Here is an 18,988-nt window from a genome sequence, read left to right as displayed (position 1 = left end):
TCTTGGGATCATTTAAGAACCCGCCCCGATATTGGATCGGGACATTTTAAATTGGCGTCACGGACAGGATCCCTTGAGACGAGAGTGCTGTACTATCTTGCTGTGTTAGATGCAAACTTCTCAGGATGAAATAACTCCCTTTGTGTTACAGTAAGTTGTGACCTCCTGAGACTGAACAGGGGGTACTTGCATACCCAGGTGTGGCCCTCTCAGGACGATAATCCCCTTTGCATTGCTTTTGTGTTAAATTCAGATTTGGCCTCCTGAGAGTGAACAGGGGAAATTTGACATTGTGTAATATTCTGTAACTGAGGAGTTGTTGTCTTGCTTTGAAGAAAAATGAGTACTGCTTTAGAAAACCCCTCAAAAGAGGAAGTACCCAAAATAGGGAAGGAAACTTTGTTTAAATTGTTAGAGAAACATAAATCAAGAGCTTCGGTGCCTGGAATATATTGGGCCCGAGGGAACTGGTACAACTTACAGGCTGTTACTGATAGGATTGTTGCCCTACAGAAAGATGCAAAAGTCAGGTCTGGCAAGGGCAAAGGTTTTATATGTGCAGTCCTGGGTGCCAGTCTGGCAGCTGCGGTGGAAGAGAAAAAGCAGAAGTCGTATCAAACTGATATGGTAATAGACTCCCTGCAGAGGCTCATACAGACCCTGCAGGAACAATTGAAAGAAACCAAAGAATTTCTAGAGAAGGAGAGGAAACAAAATATAATATTAAAGGATGAATTGAGGGAGCAACTTTTGAGGAAGACGGATACACTGGCGAAGGCAGAGGTGAAACTTCTGGAGAAGGGGATACGGCAAATTTGTCCCCAAGGGGATTTGCAAAAGGCAAAAGAAACTGTAAAAAGCCCCCCCCATATGTATCCGCTGGTTAAAACAGAGTATGTGTACGAGGACGATAGAGATAACCGTCCTCAGGTTATCACCAAAGAAGTCCCATTTACATGAACCGAATTGGCAAAGTTGAAAAAAGATTTTGCAAGGACTGCAAAGGAATCAGAGACAGAGTATGTGTGGAGAGTGTCTTTGTCAGGAGGGGATAGAATATTGTTGTCAGAGAAAGAAGCAGAAGGATATTGGGGTCCGGGTGTGTTTTTAAGGACCGGCGACCGCCGAGCCCCATGGTCATTGACTCAGAGAGTTGGGTACTGGGCTGGAGGGCTGAACCCCTTGGAGAGGGGGGATCCCCTTGCCATAACAGGAACAGTGGATCAGTTAGTGGAAAGTGTGCAGAAGGCCGCCTGTCTGCAGATGATGTATGATCGGGAGCTCAAGCCTAACCAAGGCTCCCCGATGATGATGCCTGTGGACCCAGAGAGGATGACTCCCCTGATACGAGGACTTCCTGACTCCCTGAAACCCATTGGCATTCAGTTACAAGGAAAAATTCAAAATAGTTCTAATGTAGAAAGAATGACGGCCAGTCTTGAGGGGATAGTGACTCCTGACCACCGACAGCCAGGGAGGAAAGTATGGACATGGGGAGAGGTAGCCCAGGAATTGATTAATTTTGGGAGAAAATATGGCCCCGTTGGTGGATCGTCCCAAAGAACTGAAACCAGGGTCGTACGGGCTGCAGAGCAAATTAGTGGGTGACAGTCATCCATGAGGAAGGGCCAAGGCTTGGGATCACCTCGATTTCAGAATTTTGGGAGAGAGAGGCCCCTAACTCGACAGGGACTGTGGCAACTAGGGCTTCAGAAAGGTGTTCCCCGTGACTTGATGGATGGACTCACAACCCAAAAATTAGAACAACTTGTGCAGAACTGGCAGGTGTCACTGCACAAGGTCTCCAGGTCCCTAAAGAGGATGGCGAGGTCAGTTGCCTCCTGCCCGGCCTGGAGGACAGCTCGCAGGTATTACACCTCCACCCCCAGCAATCCATCTCATTTTCCAGGACAACCTATCTTGGTCGCACTTCCTACAGTGGGCACAGTGCCACTGGTGTTGGACACACCCCTTAATAAGTACACCTGGAAGGCCAAAGATGCTTATAGAAAGGAGCACAAAATTAATACAAGGTGGATTATTCCATCTTTCTGATTATAACTCACTTCCGGTTCTCAAAACGAACCGAGAAGATTTTTCTTTTCTTTTCTCTTGCAGGTAAAACCTCCCCCGAAGAATGATATACTGAGTCACGACGGGGGATCCTTATGTGGATTTTGACTTTTTGTATAGTATTGATGTCTATTGCCTTATTAATATTTGTAGGATGTGTTGTGTACCATCGTCAAAACTGCTTTGGGCGACCGTTCTCCTCTCCCTTGGTTCCGGAGGAAGCTCTGGCTCTCTAAGTGCTAACCGAGAATGGTGGGTCAGCAATTTCAATACAGTCCATACTGGACTGAGGATGCTGATCCCTGGCAACTCCACTTTCCTGGAAAAGGTATTTGCTGCCCTAACTGGACAAAAGGGAGAGGAGTACGAGTCGGGGAGAGTGTTTGTGAATGGGCTTTATCCCCAGGCTTTGATTATTATGACCCCTATTGTAGGCCACCACTCCAGTCACAGGGTGGTATAACAACCCACTACCTCAGTTGGGAATAAAATTATATGATAAGTTAGGGAACAAAAGGATTGTCCACAACAAGCGATCTGTTGAGTTTAAAATAGGTGGAACTCAAAAGTGGGGGGAAAATGAGTGGCCCCCTGAAAGAATTATTGAGCATTATGGGCCTGCCACTTGGAATCCCAATGAACCGATATCAGGGGCAAGAGAACCAATTTATAATTTGAACGGTATAATTCGACTACAAGCAATTCTAGAAATTATTACTAATAAAACTGCTAATGCTATAGACCTTTTAACTCAACAATCTCAACAGATGCGCACTGCAATCCTTCAACATCGTATGGTTTTAGACTACCTATTAGCTGAAGAGGGAGGAGTATGTGGAAAACTAAATGTTTCTAATTGTTGTCTGGAAATAGCCGATGTAGGTGAAGTAGTCCTTCAGCTAACCACAGACATTAGGAAACTAGCTCATGTTCCCGTTCAAACATGGAATGGCTGGAGTGGTGATCTATGGTCTTGGCTACCCGGAGCACCATGGGTAAAGCAGCTTCGATTTTATCTCATATGTGCATTTGCCGCCTTGATGTTCTTGCCGTGTATTATTCCTTGCTTTATTCAGTTAATCCAACGTGTTGTTTCTAACATGCAATTTATATCTACTGTCGCACCTGATGGTGTAAAGCAGATTCGTATCGTTCGCCAACCAAAGCCTGTAGCTGTATCAATCATTTAAATTTTAAGCTTAGGATAGACGTTTTTAGGCCTAAACCGCACATGCGTTCTGGGCTGGGGGCGTCCATTTTGGCAGATCCCCGGCTCAGGCAAGTCCGACCACCATTTATTTTCCGGCATTGCAGTTTGTGATAATAATCAGAATGTATGCCCTTTTAATACTTGATTTTCTGGCTCTTACTTTGTTGGCTATTGCTGTATTTACTCTTGCGTTTTGTATGTTTTCGTCCGGTAAGTGTCCATGTAAACTGTCTTGTAGTTGTGCTGTTTCATGTAAACAACCACCTCCTTCCCCTCCCCGCCAAGGACCGAGAGCACATTCCTCGGTCCGCCCTAAGACGGGACCAAGGGCACATTCCTCGGTCCGGTTTGAGACAGAGCCGAGAGCTCATTCCTCTGTCCAGTTTGAAATGGAACCAAGACCGCATTCCTCAGTCCGAGTTGAGATAGAACCGAGAGCACATTTCTCGGCCCTGGCTGAGACACAGCTTTAACTTTGTTTAGTTAAAAACCTGTTAGTCAATAGTGTTACTGTTATCTTTTTATATGTTTATTTAGAATGTTGTTAATGTTGTTATGGATAGTGTTGTTTATTTACCTTTAAGTTTGGAAAAGAAGTTTCTAGACCCTAATGACGCATGCGCATTAGGAAAAGGGGGCGAGGAAAGGGATTTTTTTTTTTCCTGCTGCGCATGCTGATCCCAACTGCAGCGGACGGCGTGGACGGCCAGAGACTCAAACATTTTGTGGTATTTTGGTTAAAACCACGGGCAAAGATGGAAGATGTGTCAGATTTGATTTTAATTCATGTTGTAGTCTTTGCTTTCTTAATCACTATCCTAATTGTTATGCTAATTCTCCTTTTTTGTCCCTGTAAATGTCAATCATGTAAACTGCCATTACGTTCTTCTGTCAATTCATCGGAGCCTTAAAATTAGTTCATAAGATGCTTTGGCTTTATAAAATTGGTTAGTTGTAAGCATGATATATCTGTTAAAAGATGTTATTGGTTATGTGTTTGTCAGTTAAAAATGTTTATATTTGTTATTGATGATATGTTTGTTAGTTAAAAAATGCTTATACCTGTTAAAGATATTGTTAAAGACATGTTTATGGAAAGAAAATTTGCTGGAAATCTCGTTTGTTATTGTATTTTGCGCTTTTCTGGTCTTTCTCTCTTTCTCTCTGTACTGTTATCTTTATCACCACCACGAAGACAGCAATGTTGAGCCACGGGGTGGTGTGAGGAACTGTGTTAGACATTGTTTGTCTCAACATTGCTGCTCCGCGACCACCACTTCCCACCCCCAGCATCCTGTTGTTCTGAAGGAGTACACTACAGAGTCCCTGAAAAAACCACAACATCGGCTCAAAGTGAGAACAATGACAGCCTTGGCAGTGCCTGCCAAGCTGTACCTGCGCGCGAGCTGGGTGCGGGACGAGGAAGACGTGCAAAGGCTGAAGGCACTGCAGGTCGACCCCCCCCGCCAGAACACCTGGGCATGCGCGTATGGAGGACCACGGGGCAGCACATATTACAATGAGCTCCGTGGAAATGGGCGGACTCTTCGGGGAAATCGTGGGGACTAAAGGACTGCGTACGCCTCTCTTGGTGCCACCGTCTTTGCAACCTGCTTCGACACCTGTTACCTGGAGCTGGGACCTCGGCGGAGCTTGGAGCACCACCACCTGCACCGAGGCCGAGTCTACGCAACATCGTTGGATCCCTGGTGGTGGTGGTAATTAGCTGCATCTCTACCGTTTTCTGGTTTAGGGATTCTGACTTTCTCTTTCCTTTTCTCTCTGTCCTATCGCTATAACTAATTGTTACGGGAAATAAAGCTTGCAAGGTTATACAGCATTTGACCTCGTTTGTGTCTTAATCTCGCTCTTGGGATCGTTTAAGAACCCGCCCCGATATTGGATCGGGACACTAACCCATAAGCCTAACTCCTAACTCTAATCCCTAACACCTAACCCTAATCCCTAACCACTAACCCTTACCCCGAACCTTAATCCATAACCCTGAATCCTAAACCTAAACCCTAACATTTAGTGCCAAACCCTAACCCTAAAGCTAACCCATAACACAAGCCCTAAGCCTAACCCCTAAACCTAAGCACTAACCCTAAGCCCTAAACCCTAACACTATCCCCTAAACCTTAACACCTACCCCTAACCCCGAGCTCTAACCCCTACACTAACCCTAACCATAACCCCTAACCCTAATCCCTAACCCCAAACCCTAAACCCTAACCCTAACACTAACCCTTAATCCCAAACCCTAACCACTAACCCCTACCCATAACCCCTAACCCTAAGCCCTAAACCTAACCCTAAGTCCTAACTCCTAACCCCTAAACACTAACCCATAACCCTAACTTCTAACCTCTAACACTAACCCCTAACCCTACCCCCGAAACCTAACCCTTTACCCCAAGCCCTAACCCTAAATCTAACACTAACCTATAACCCAAACCCCTAAGCCTAACACCTATCCCTAACCATATCCCTAAAGCTAACCACTAACCATAACCCTAACCCCTAAACCTAACCCTTAAACCTAAACCCTAACCCTAAGCGCTAACCCATAACAATAACCCTAATCCTTAACCCCTAAAACTAAGCCCTAACCCTCAATCTAGTCCCTAACCACAAGCCCTAACCCTAAATCTAGTCCCTAACCACAAGTCCTAACCATAAGAACTAGCCCTAACCCCAAACCCTAACCCCCAACCCCCAAGCCCTAACCACTAAACCACAAGCCCTAACCCCTAACCTCTAAACCCTAACACTAAGCCCTAAACCTAAGTCTAGTCCCTAACCATATGACCAAGCCCTAAACCCAAGCCCTAATCCCAAACCCTAACCCCCTAACCCCTCACTCCTAAACCCTAGCCCTAACCCCTCACTCCTAAGCCCTAGCCCTAGCACCTCACTCCTAAGCCCTAGCCCTAAGCCCTAACCCTAAACCCTAACCCCAAGTCCTAAACCTAACCGTTAACCCCAAACCCTAACCCCTAACCCTTAAACCATAACAGTAAATCCTAACCCTAAACCATAACCCTAACCTCTAAACCCTAACCCCTAACATTAACCTCTAATGCCTAACCCTAACCGCTAATTCTGACCCCTAAGCCCTAAACCTAAGACTTAATCCTTACGCCTAACCCCAAATCCCTAACCCTAACCCCAGGTCGTAAACCTAAGACCTAACCCTAAACTCTAAACCCAAAGCCCTAACACTTAAGCCCTAACCAATAACCACTAACCATAACCCCTAACTCCAACCCCTAACCCCTAAACCTAACCCATAACCTGCAACAGTAACCCCTAACCCTTACGCCTAACTCAAATCCTACCCCCTAACACTAACCATAACACTAACCCTTAACCATAATGCCTAACCCTAACCACTAACCCCAAGCCCTAACACTAAACCCTAACCCCAACACTAAACCTAACCCTAACCCAAAGACCTAACCACTAATCCTTAACCCTAACACCTAACTCCTAACCACTAAACACTAACTCATAACCCTAACCCCTAACCATAACCCATAACCCTAATCGCAACCCCTAAGCCCTAACCCCTAATCACTAACCCTAACCCCAACCCCTAATCACTAACCCTAATCCCAACCCCCAACCCCTAAACCCCAACCTCTAAGCCCCAACGTCCCAACCCTAACCCCAACCCCTAAGCCCCAACCCTAACCCCAAACCTTAACCCCAACCCCCAAGCCCTACCCCTACTAACCCCAACCCAAACCCCTAAGCCCTACCCCTATTCACTAACCCTAACCCCAACCCCTAATCACTAACCCTACCTAACCTCTAAGCCCAAACCCTAACCCTAACCCCTAACTCTAATGCCTAACCCTTAACCCCCAGCCCTAACCCTAACACCAACCCTTAACCCCTAACCCAACCCCTAACACCAACCCTTACCCCTAAAACCTAACCCTAACCCCTAACCCTATCCCTAACCTCCAACACCTAGACCTAACCCCTAACCCCGTCCATAACACTGTCCCCTAACTCCTAACCCTAACCCCAAGACCTAACCCTAAACTCTAAACCCAAAGCCCTAACACCTAAACCCTACCCCTAACCACTAACCCTAAGCCTAACTCCTTCCCCTACCCTAACCCTAACCCTAATCCCTAACCTTCCCTTGACCCTAACCCTAACATGTAAATCTAACCCTAATCTGAAACCTAACCCAACCCTAACCCCTAAACCTACCCCTAACTCACCCTCACCCTCAATCCTAACCCAACCCCCAACCCCTAACACCTAAGCCCTACCCCTAAACACTAACCCAAACCCATAACCTTAACCCTAACCCCAACCCTTAACCCCCAACATTAAAACCTAACCCTAACCATAACCCCTAACCCTCACCCTAATCTTAACCACTAACCCTAACCCCTTCCCCTACCCTAACCCTAATCCTAACCCTAACCCTCCCCTAACCCTAACATGTAAATCTAACCCCAACCCTAACCCTCACCCTAACCCCTGACACCCTAGCCCTCATCCGACACACTAACCCTAACCCTAACTCAAACCCCTAACCCCAACCCTAATCACCATAATGCCTAACCCTTATTGCCCTAACCCTAACTGCCCTACCCCCAACTCGTAACCCCTAACCCCAACCCCTAATCCTGCCGCTGAGTCCACCCTCTAACCGTAACCACACCCCTCGCCCTGCCTAGTAACCCTAACCCCACCCCCAGCCCCACCTAGTAACCCTTCACCCAGCCCCCAGCCCCACCTAGTAACCCTTGACCCAGCCCCCAGCCACATCTAGTGACTGTAGCCCCATCTCCAGCTCTGCCTAGTAACCCTAGTCCCACCCCTGGCCCTAACCCCAGTAATCCTAACCCTACCCCCAGCCCCACCTACTAACCATAGCCACACCTACTTGTTGTTATTGGTATAGGTTGTGATGGAGTGAGTGTAGGTGGAGGATGTTATGTTGTTGTGTGGTGGTGGGTGTTATGGGGGGGTAGGGGTTTATTCATTGGTGTCAGGTGTGTGGTGTAGTATTAATATTATACAGTAAAAGAATAAAAATAGTAAGTGTGGTGCAGCAGTAGAACATGGCCAAATTACCAGGGAGTAATGTAGTTTAAATTTTTTTTTTAATGATTACTCCCTGGCAACAGCCATGTTCTAGTACTGCTAATTACCAATTAACTAAAAGAGACAAAGAGAGAAATACAGACACAAAGTCCAAGTCCGAGAGAGACACAGAGAGACAAAATCAGAGAGACAAAGTCAGACACATGGCGAGAGAGACAAACGGCAAACACAGAGAGACAAACTTACACATCCAGAGAAACCACACAAGAGCCAACCCCAACAAATACACCTTTGTTAGAACTGCATTACAGAACAGCTTTTACTTACTTAATAAAGTTAGAACCAAGAGCAAATACAGCTTCATTGAGCCTACCTTGCACAAAGCTTTTATTTACTTTGGAAACCTTACAAGCACTGCAAGTACACCTTCACTAAATCCACATTACAAACCACCTTTTACATCCTTATTAAACCTTGGAACCAACAGCAAATACACCTTTATTGAACCTACACTACACAAAAACTTATGGAATTCAAAAACCCCAAAACCATTACAAGTGCTTTACCTACCACTATTACCCCTCTCAGCATTTATGGTCATTTCACACATGCCCATTAGGATCATGTCTGTATGTAGGGCATACTAACTACATTCATAACTGTTTAGAGACTACTATGACATACGTGAGTCCAGGAACACCATTCCCAAGGACCTCAAAAATCACCCTGCCTGCCAAAAACTCCATCCCTAGACTGCTCCGCATCCAAACACTGGTAACAATCATCACCTTGCAGAGTGGCCAGGACCAGGGTGAAAAATAAATCCCCCAGCTGGGTTGTTTTTTTGGTTTTTTTCTGACTACTCAAAACACTCCACCTGCAACAACAGAAAAACCCCTACATTACATTAAACAGCCATGCACAGGCAAACACGTTTTAAACACACCACACATTCAGCTACCCCACTAACCACCCCCTGCTCTCAAAGCCATCCCAGTACAGGACCACGACATGTCCCTCACCCCATGGCTGCATGGCTCCTCGGGAACACTGTTCCCGGAGGCCTCCAAAATCGCCCTGCCTGCAAAAACCCCGGCCCTAGACCTCTCCGTGTCCAAACATTGGCGATGATTGTCGCCTCGCAGAGTGGCCAGGACCGGGGAAAAAAACCCAGCTGGGGGAAAAAAAAAAAGAATTCCCCGGCTGTTTTTGTTGTTTTTTTTTTTTTCCCCCTAACTACTCAAAAAATTCAACTCCACCTGCAAGAAAAAAAAAACATTAAACACTCATGCACAGGCAGACACATACTAAACACACCACTCATTCAGCTACCCCACTAACCACCCCCTGCTCTCAGGAAACCCACCCGGCCACCTGACCCCCACAACACTTCCTTGACCCACTGCTGTGGCACTCCTCGGAACGTGGTTCCTGAAGGCCTCTAAAAATCACCCTGCCTGCAAACGCCACGGCCTGAGCCTAACCTCCACCCAAACGCTGGCCATTAACATCACCTGACAGAGCAGCCAGGACTAAGCGACAATAAACCAGGTCAGGAATATAAAGAAATCCCCCTGCTCAAGAGTTTCTTTATTTTTAAAAGACACATTAACTTTCTCTAAATTCAATATACCCTGAAATGAAAAGCATCCTCACATCTAAGGATAGATGCCTTCCAAAACTAACACTCATTCAATATCTACTCTATCTAACCATCACCTCCCGGAGTGGTAGATCACCCCAACTGCATCATCATGCACCTCAAGCCATCACAACCACTTCATATGATTCCACACCGCAGGCCCTCATAGTTGGAAGAAGAGGAATATGTTCCCCTCTGTGCACTGCTCCTGGTCCTTCTTTGCTTCATTTTGTACACTCTGGAAAACTTCATGGAAGCATTTGCTTCTGGATTCCCGGTGGCCCTATTGTACCTGCAAAAGACAAAAGAAGGAACTCTAGAGCCTGCTTGCCGATAACTACTGCCTATCCCCAAAACCAACCTACACAATCTCCACCCGAACAGGCCACGCTCACCGACAAATCATCATCCCCTTCTGGGACCATTCCACCCCATCCAGAATGGCTACAAACACACAAAGCAGCTCCACCTCAAACACACACATCTACATGCTCACAAACATGACCTAAGGATGCAAGAGTACCACACAGGGTAGAGTTAATGCCAGACCAAGAGACACAGCCTGACGGTACACACAACGATGCTGAGGTGATGTGACGCAGATGCCCAGGTGTGGCCTGCCATGTGAGAATGCCAGAACGGTGGATGATATATGGGCGATAACACCTCAGTGAGTAATGGAGACAAAACACTGTGAAAGACTAAAGACTACAATGACACAGGTGTGGGAGATACGGACATGCCGACAATCAACATGATTAAGCAATGTCAATTTTATTGCGGTGAAGCAAGCCTTTTATAATGCTAGTGAGAATCACATGATATAATCACATGGTATAATTCTTTCTGACTGGACAGTTAGCTTTGCACAAGCTCCTTAAGCTCTTTCTTCTGATTGGATGAAAACTGCCACATTGACATTGTACAAACTTCCTTCTCTGCCCAAACCCACACCCTGAAGTTGTTTAACTTCCTGTGTTCTTCTTCATTCTTTCTGGGTTATGTCCTTGCCGACGCTGAGGCTTTACCAGTCTTGCTCATATGCAGGATTGCTCACAGGTCCATTTTCTCGCAGGGACTCCTTTAGAATCCCCACATATCCCTCTTTTTGTTTTTAAGCAATCTAAACTCCTTGTAAGCCTTTTTGCAACGATTGTCCAATACAGGTAATTTAGCATGGCAAAATAATAGCAAACACAATAATCACAATAATTACAATGATTCCTCCTTTTAACAATTCTTTTAACCATCCTGTAATTCCCAGGGAGTCAAACCATTCAGATAAGGCATTCCTTCAAGATCTTCACATCCATGCCCTTGTGCTAAAAGCAAAAATCAATGGCAGCTCTATTTTGTAACATAGCATGTCTGACACTATCAGCATCAGTTAAAAGACCACTTAAAGCTAAAGAAGTAGCATTACTTTGTTTGCTAAGCCAAAACTGCAGTGGATTCAGCCATGTATCCACAGGTATTTCTACCAAGCACATAGAGAACAGATTTTCAGGGCTTCCGGTGGCGTTTGGTTGTGAGACCACCCATCCTTCACCCTGAGACAGGTTCCAACACAGGCCAAACACCGAGCAGGAACCCAGCGAGAGCTGGCATCTGTGAAAACACAAACATAACCCTCGCTCCAAGTTAATATCTCATTCGGTTTCTGTTTCATCTTTCTTAACTTCCTTTTTCCAGTATCAAAGATTGGGTAAAGACCAAGATCAAAGTGAGAGGAAGACTGAGAAGAAGGATACTTTCATATTGCCTTCTGAAGAAACCAACCTCACACCCAGCTGTTACCTAGATGTGATTTCTATCTTTGTCTCAGGCATTTTCCCCTTTTCACATTTACCTGACCTTTGGTCATTCTCAGAACATCATCGGTTTGGGAGGAGAGCCCTTCAAACTTCTTTCTGTAGCTCTGGGATCCAGCACTTATCTGGGTGGCACCTGTAACTGTGAATGTAAAAGTGTTTTTCTTCCTTGGAGCTTTTTCTTCATTGTGACTGTCTAGAACACGGGGATGGATCAGACACCTTCCAGGGTGCCTTCGAGCTGAAATGATTCTATCGTTCTAGGAGAAATACAGTCATACAGCTCTCTACCCTACTTTATGGAGAGTATCTTGCATAAACCTCAGGTGGTCATGATGTAATTTTTTTTCTATTTGGAAACCTAATTTTTAATCATTTGAATGGGAACTCTTTAGTCCGAGGAGGAGAAGGCTAAGGGGACACCTCATCACTCTCTACAACTATGTCTTGTAGAGAGGTTGGTGCTGGTCTCTTCTCACAGGTCATTAGCGATAGAACAAGAGGGAATGGCTTTCAAGTGCAACAGGGGAGGTTCAGACTGGACATTAGGACAAAATTTTTTACAGAAAGAGTGGTCAGACGGTGGAATAGGCTGCCCAGGGAGGTGGTGGAGTCACCATCCCTGGATGTGTTTAAGGGTCGTTTGGATGCGATGTTGCGGGATGTGGTGTAGGGGAGAACTTTGCAGAGTAGGGCTGAGGGTTGGACTTGATGATCCCAAGGGGTTTTTTCAACCTGAACGATTCTGGGATTCTGTGAAATTTATAGAGGCTATAGTGATTGTAAACATGCATGCAGTTAGGCCTCACTTTCCTTAACTGAGAGAAGAACAGAAAAATCTAGAGTATCTGGTTTAGCTGAGAGTTAGAAAATGTAAAAAAACAGACAAGAAACACCTTTTTGAAATCAAGGACTAAGCGTCTTGCCTCCCCTCTAACTAGACATCGCAGTTTCAAATTGTAGTACCTGATGCCTTGCGGCAACATGGTCTACGTTGTCTGCCTGAGGCAATTTAAAATCGTACTCAGAGGGATACTGTGTCCAGTTAGATAAGGCCTGGCCTAGCCGTTACCTAAGAGCGCAGCGACAGGTTCTCAGGTGAACGTCCTTTTTGTCTGACAGTGGAAATGAGGAATAGAGTTGGCTTCTTTAGGAAAGTCCTGTAAGAGCTCCAATGACCAAAACGGGGTGACTTTTCCATGGATGGGAAGTGCAGGGTGTGCTTGGGCCATAGTCGCAGGCCCATTCAGTGCTGCACAACTTGGGGCTCCCAGCATCTGAATGGTTGTAGGATTATCTACACTGTCCTCCTTTCCTTTTAAATGCGATCTCAGAAAACCAGCACCTGAAGAGATGCTTTACACAATCCGAGTGCCTTTCCAAACTGGGATCATAAAGAACTAGCACCTCCCGATGCAATTTCACCCACCTCCCCACCCCAAAAAGCCACCCCAACAAGCCAAAGCCAAAAGAAAATAATTTTCTAGCATCTTGACGTGCCGATATGCCCAGCACAGGATCGGGCTGAGTGAGAGGCCCAGCTCAAGGGAAAGACAGAGAAAAGCAGGAGGAGAAGGACACGGCCATGGGGGCGACACTTGGCTGGTCCTGGATTGTTGTGGAACCACAACCTCAGTACATTATCTCCTCCCTCTTCACTGGAGCTTCCCACAGAGAAATTACAAATCCTGTTCTCTTGAGTCATCAATTGCTCAGTCCAGAAAGTCATAGTTAGTAAGAAATACCTCATCACTGTACAATAAATACATGGGTCAATGAGATATTAGCAGTTCCTGTGAGGTGTGAACTGCTCTTGACTGAAATCAGAGGAACACACAGGGATCAGTGTTTTGTGTAATCAAATCCTTATCTAACATTTCCTTTTCACAGCCTCAACAGCACTAAGATCCATAAAAATATTAAAAACATACGTGTGCTTTATAGATCATGGGTGCATCCCCTATTATGTTTCTTAATCCTCTTCTGTCTGGTTGTCTCTGTCATTAGGGACCCAAAGGGGAGTCAAAGAAAATTGAGGATATTCTACATTTCATGCAGCAGGGCCCTAAAGACTGTATTTCTGTGTTTTCACACACTCACTGCATGACAAATCCTCCACACTGGTTGAAACTAACACTACTTGAAAATAAGTCCTGAGATAACGAGCCAAAGATCCAAGGCGGAGGGCTACTGAAGGAGAGCTGAACTTGCCTTGATATTACGTATGCACATACATCGTCTGCTGCTGAATTGAAAGGCCCAAGGGAAAGAAAGGATTTGTTGCTTTCACCTTACACCTGTTAAAACATACTAATGTTTTTCCAGATGGTACTTCTCAAGATCATCAGACACCTCCTGTAGGTGCATCATATCAGATCTCGAACAGATTAACAGTGGTACCACCTGTATTGTATTAAAAGTTTGCAAAGCTTCCAGCCGGAGATCCATCATTCCTGAACAAATTTATATGGCTAAATTTAAACCATCAACTCCCAACATCTTAGCAGCACTGATATTTTAATGAAGCTATTTACTAATTAAGGTAGCAAAATCCATCTCAAGTCAACACTCAAATGAGAAAGAAATTGGTTGTTGTAAAATAAAAACTGAGCAAAACTTCTCTGGGAACTTAGAGATTGCTTAAAATAGAAGGATGTTGACAATTTCCTCCTAATGAAGACATTTGCTGATAAAAGCTCCCTTGTAAAGTAAGACGTTATGTAAAGATATATATTTATTTTTTTATAACAATTGAATCTGTTAATTATTTAACTGTTTCTGCAGTCACTAGGGGTCAGGGCAGTCACAGGAATGGGCTCGAACAAGGCCCTAGAGCAAACCTTCGCTAGCATGTACTTTATTCCAGCTCTCCAGAGCCAAAGCCTCTCTGCAGTGCTCTGCAACGGCTTTAAATTAAGAAAAAAGGGTGCAGTAGGCTTGTTATGCTTCCTCATGGCCAACTCAGGGGAGAGGAACAACAACTTCTATTCAAAATCGCTAAATAGCTATTTTTTGTCTCTTAAAACACAGTGATGGCACAACCCTACTTCTCCATCATCCTACACGGTTTCCAAAAGGCATTTCTGTTCCCTCCTGAACTGCAGAGCCCTCACCACACCTTCTCCTCAGGGAAACAGTCTTTGAAAAGAGGTGTTCCCAGGCAGGGAGTCTCATTTTACCTTTCCAGTCTGGAAATATTTTAGATCATTTTAACTGCCTTTGCTTTTCCCATTCTGTTTTTCTTACAGGTGAAAATAATGATAGAAACATGCTACTGTTGAATGTAGTATTTGAGGCACCTGAGAGTACAACTACTATGCTGCAGAGTAACAGTTCCAGATCTGTGTCTACGTTATCACTTTAGACCCAGCCTTTCTGAGGGACCTTCACTCAGAAGCGACATTCTACCTCAGACCATTACATGATAACAAGATTTGCACAGCACAGTTATGAACCAAGTATTTGGCCAGTAGGTTCTTCCTGCAGGCTTGACTAACTAGGGGTACAGATCACACACCACAGAAACATCTAAATGCCTAATCACATTATTTATGTTTCAAAAAATTAATTTTACTTCCTGTTTTTTTGCCTCAAGAAATTATGAGCAGTGAAAGAAACCCTAAAGCAAAAGCAGACAATTCATAGATACTACTGCACACGTGGATGCCGCATCGAGGACAATTCTCACAGCAGCAAGATCACTGTAGTTTTGCTGCTAGAAAATCACAGCCCTGAGCTTCAGAACTGAGCTCTTCTCTTACTATGCTCCTCAGGCAGGTGACCTTGAAATACATAGCATAGCCAGGAGGACCACATGCAAAAGAAAGGTTAGAGAACGTAGAGCGACACAGCAGAGTCCACTTCATACAGTATGGCACATGTAGAAAGATCTCATGCCCGCTAGAAAGCCCTGCATAAGCCTCAAGTTTATACAAGAATCTGCATTTCAGCAGCATCACACTGAAGTGACAGTTACAGTACACCAACCACCAAAACCTAACTCAAGCTGCTGATGATGATTCATGAACAAAAAGTTCTGCTCAACAATACCCACTGCTTTCTAGGATCATTGCAACAAATTGTATTTACCCAGACTGTAGACCGCATTCAGTGTCATTATCCATATACATTACGCAACAGTCCCCAGAAACATTAAGAACCTGCTGGTCATCCATCAAGGGAAGGAATCAGGAGTTTAACAAAAAGCATACTTGCACTTATGGGGACTACCTGGCAAATTTACAGGCACACGAAGACCACCATTCTTCCCTCCACTTCCCCCCAACAGTTGTAACTGAACATTTTTTTTTTCCCCACCCAGTTTTCTGTTATCTCAGTTATCTTAAAATGGCACACTATTTTCACGGCCATGTTGAAATGACCAGACTTCTTTTATTTCTCAAGATGTGCATGATTTTAGCTGTGTAACTCTTTCATCTCTTTAAGTGCTGGTCATTTGCTCAGGTGATACAGCAAATCATGTAACACTAAGCATTAAAGAATGACTTTTTGGGCTCACGCTTGTCCCTGGTTTCACACTAGGATTAAATATTCCTGAAGTTTGGCAGATGAGAGCATAATTAAAAGCAACCTTGCAGAAAGTAGTATTATTTCCTAAATACCTGAAATAATTAAATATTCCCGTACAAAATAGCAAAGAACACCGCCTAGAAACTTCTCTTTGAAGAGTGGACTGAGCCATCCCAGAAAGGGGTTACCATATCTAGTTATCATCGATTAAACAAGAGCTCCTCAGGGAAAAGAGAGTGCTTCAAAGATAGAAAACTTACCTGGCAACAAATTCCTACTGCATCAATTTTCAATCATCTCAGAAGACAGTAACACAGTACATGTCAAATCTTCACAGCCATCTTCCCTCTGAGCACCTCCCTTTCATTACATTGCTGCAGACAGCAAGCAAAAGAAAGATCTTTCAGACTAAAATGAAATTTATTAATAGAAAAAGACTAAATATATATTATCTAAGAAGAACCTGGTAGGTGAAAGTACAATAAAGACATAAATGTGACTGCTAGATATACAGTAAGAATTGTGAGCTCCCACAGACTGTGGGCTTATTTGCACAATTGCCATTTTCTTCTTTTCTCACAGCATAAAGAAAACAGAAAGAAAAAAAAAAGCGTAAATTACATTTATACCACCTGGAAACCGTTTGTATTTTAGTAGACGATGTACCTGAGAATAAACCCTGTATTCAGCCGCTCAAAACCTGTCAGTGTTTCCCCACACCCTGGAACACCCATCCCAGGCCATATATTCCTGCAGGCAGCCCCTGAACTGCCTTATTTACAAGCAGTTGCATGAACACCACGCTCATCTTTCCCACTGTTCATTTTTGTTCCTCTCTCGCTCTTGCTTTCTATTCTCTCACTCAAGTTTTACCTGTAGCTGAGAGAATACGTAATAGGTGTGTTAGAACAATTTTAATGTCATTGGAAGCACTTTCATATTTGTATGGGATGTTGATTCTGTCCCATACATTTGTTTGCCAGTCATCAAGGCAAAAATGACTGACTATGCATAATCACATGTACAAACACTGATATGTGAGAAGTCCTAAAGGATACTCACATAAACTACAGAATTGTAATAACTTTGTTCTGTAACGCTCCTCATCTTTTCCAAACTTCTCAGCCCATTACTTGTCATTCTCCTATGCTTCATCTTCTCTTCTTTTTCAGGTTTTTGGTTTGTTTTTTTTTTTTAAAAAAAACAACACTTGTTTATGATAAAGTCAGCATTACTTCCTTGCTTACCTTGCACATGCCAATTCCCTGACTGGGCAACTGTTCAAACAGAAAAGAACAATTACTTACGGTCTACTTTATCAACTACAACAAAGAAGCCCCATGAACAATGCACCAGGCTGAGTACAGGTGCCAAAAATCACAAAGCTCTCTAAAAGAAGATGAGATCTAGCTATGACTGTACTCTTCTTTTTCAGCTCCTCTCCAACTACTCTAAATTACATTTTTGCTTCAGAATATGGTGGTAGGCTTTAGTTAATTTTAAGTATTTTTTTCCTCTAAATTTGAAGATATAAATACAGTGGAAAAGCCAAAACAGTGTTTATGTCACGCTATATCTTTCAAAGCTCTCATCCCCTTCTCCATTCTGTAACAGAGTTCATTGTATCCCCTGTGAGTTGCCCCTTCATAATTACCCAGGAAGAACAGCACAAATATACAAATATCAGAAGGGAAGCCCAGAATGGAAGCAAGCATAGAGAGAACATCAGGAGAGTTTCTTTAGCTTTCAATTTTTCTCTCCCCATTTCAGTGTAAGGACTATGGGAACACACAGACTATGGGAAAATAGCGACTGTGAACAAACAGCAGCAGAACAAACAGCCTTGTCCTTGCTCAGCTCCCGGAGACAGCGGGTCTCCACAAGAGCACAGCTCCACCCAGACAGCTGTTATCCATGTCTGGATGCACTGCCTAGCCATGCTGCCATCAAAGGAGCAATTATTAAAAGGATCAATGTAATTTACTTGTGTTTTATGTTAGAGCAGAATTATTTATTTTTTGTTTCCCTTCAAACAATGGGCCCTATCAAGAATGGGTTAAAAACAAGCACACCTACACACCCTCCCTAGAGCCCTGCCAGCTAAAGGGGTGAGCCTCTGCCTCCTCAAGCACAGGAGACCAGCTAGATGAAGCTGGCCAGCTGAGGGTTCCCTGCCATGGGCTCAAGTTTACAATTCAAATTGACTATTTTCTGATGGATGTTAAGTTTCCGCATGAAGCTGAACATCATGCTATTGTGTAAAAAGGCGAGAAAAAACTTCAGCAAGGTCTTACTACAAAGCCAATGGATATGAACATTTCTCCCAGCTCTCACACAGAATTGAGGTGTTTCAGCAATTATCAGTATCCATTCCTCTCTTTCGAGTTTCCCTGCAAGCAATAGAACTAGATGCGATCTCTGCAAGAAATGAATGAATTAATGGCAAAGACTCCTCAGCATGATAAGAGATAGTGCATTGAGGGTATTAGGATCAGGCTTTAATGCCCAAAACCAGTCTCACAGCCATGTTCGAGCCATAATGGAGCTAGAACAAATAACAGTGCTACACAACATCAACTGTCCAAGGAGTTGGGTCCCCACCCCCACCCAAAATAAAACTTAAGAACAATGCAAAGATTAAACAGGTTA

General features: G+C 44.2%; 1 pseudogene; it reads left to right on the top strand.

Annotated features, from left to right (window-relative positions):
* The window catches only part of LOC141919118 (uncharacterized), a 4,266-nt pseudogene extending 554 nt beyond the window's left edge, over positions 1-3,712 (top strand).
* Positions 3,713-18,988: the final 15,276 nt, after the last annotated feature.

This window comes from Strix aluco, unplaced genomic scaffold (genome assembly GCF_031877795.1).
Source record: "Strix aluco isolate bStrAlu1 unplaced genomic scaffold, bStrAlu1.hap1 HAP1_SCAFFOLD_80, whole genome shotgun sequence".
Classification (NCBI taxonomy): domain Eukaryota; kingdom Metazoa; phylum Chordata; class Aves; order Strigiformes; family Strigidae; genus Strix; species Strix aluco.
This window is presented reverse-complemented; position numbering and strand designations above follow the sequence as displayed.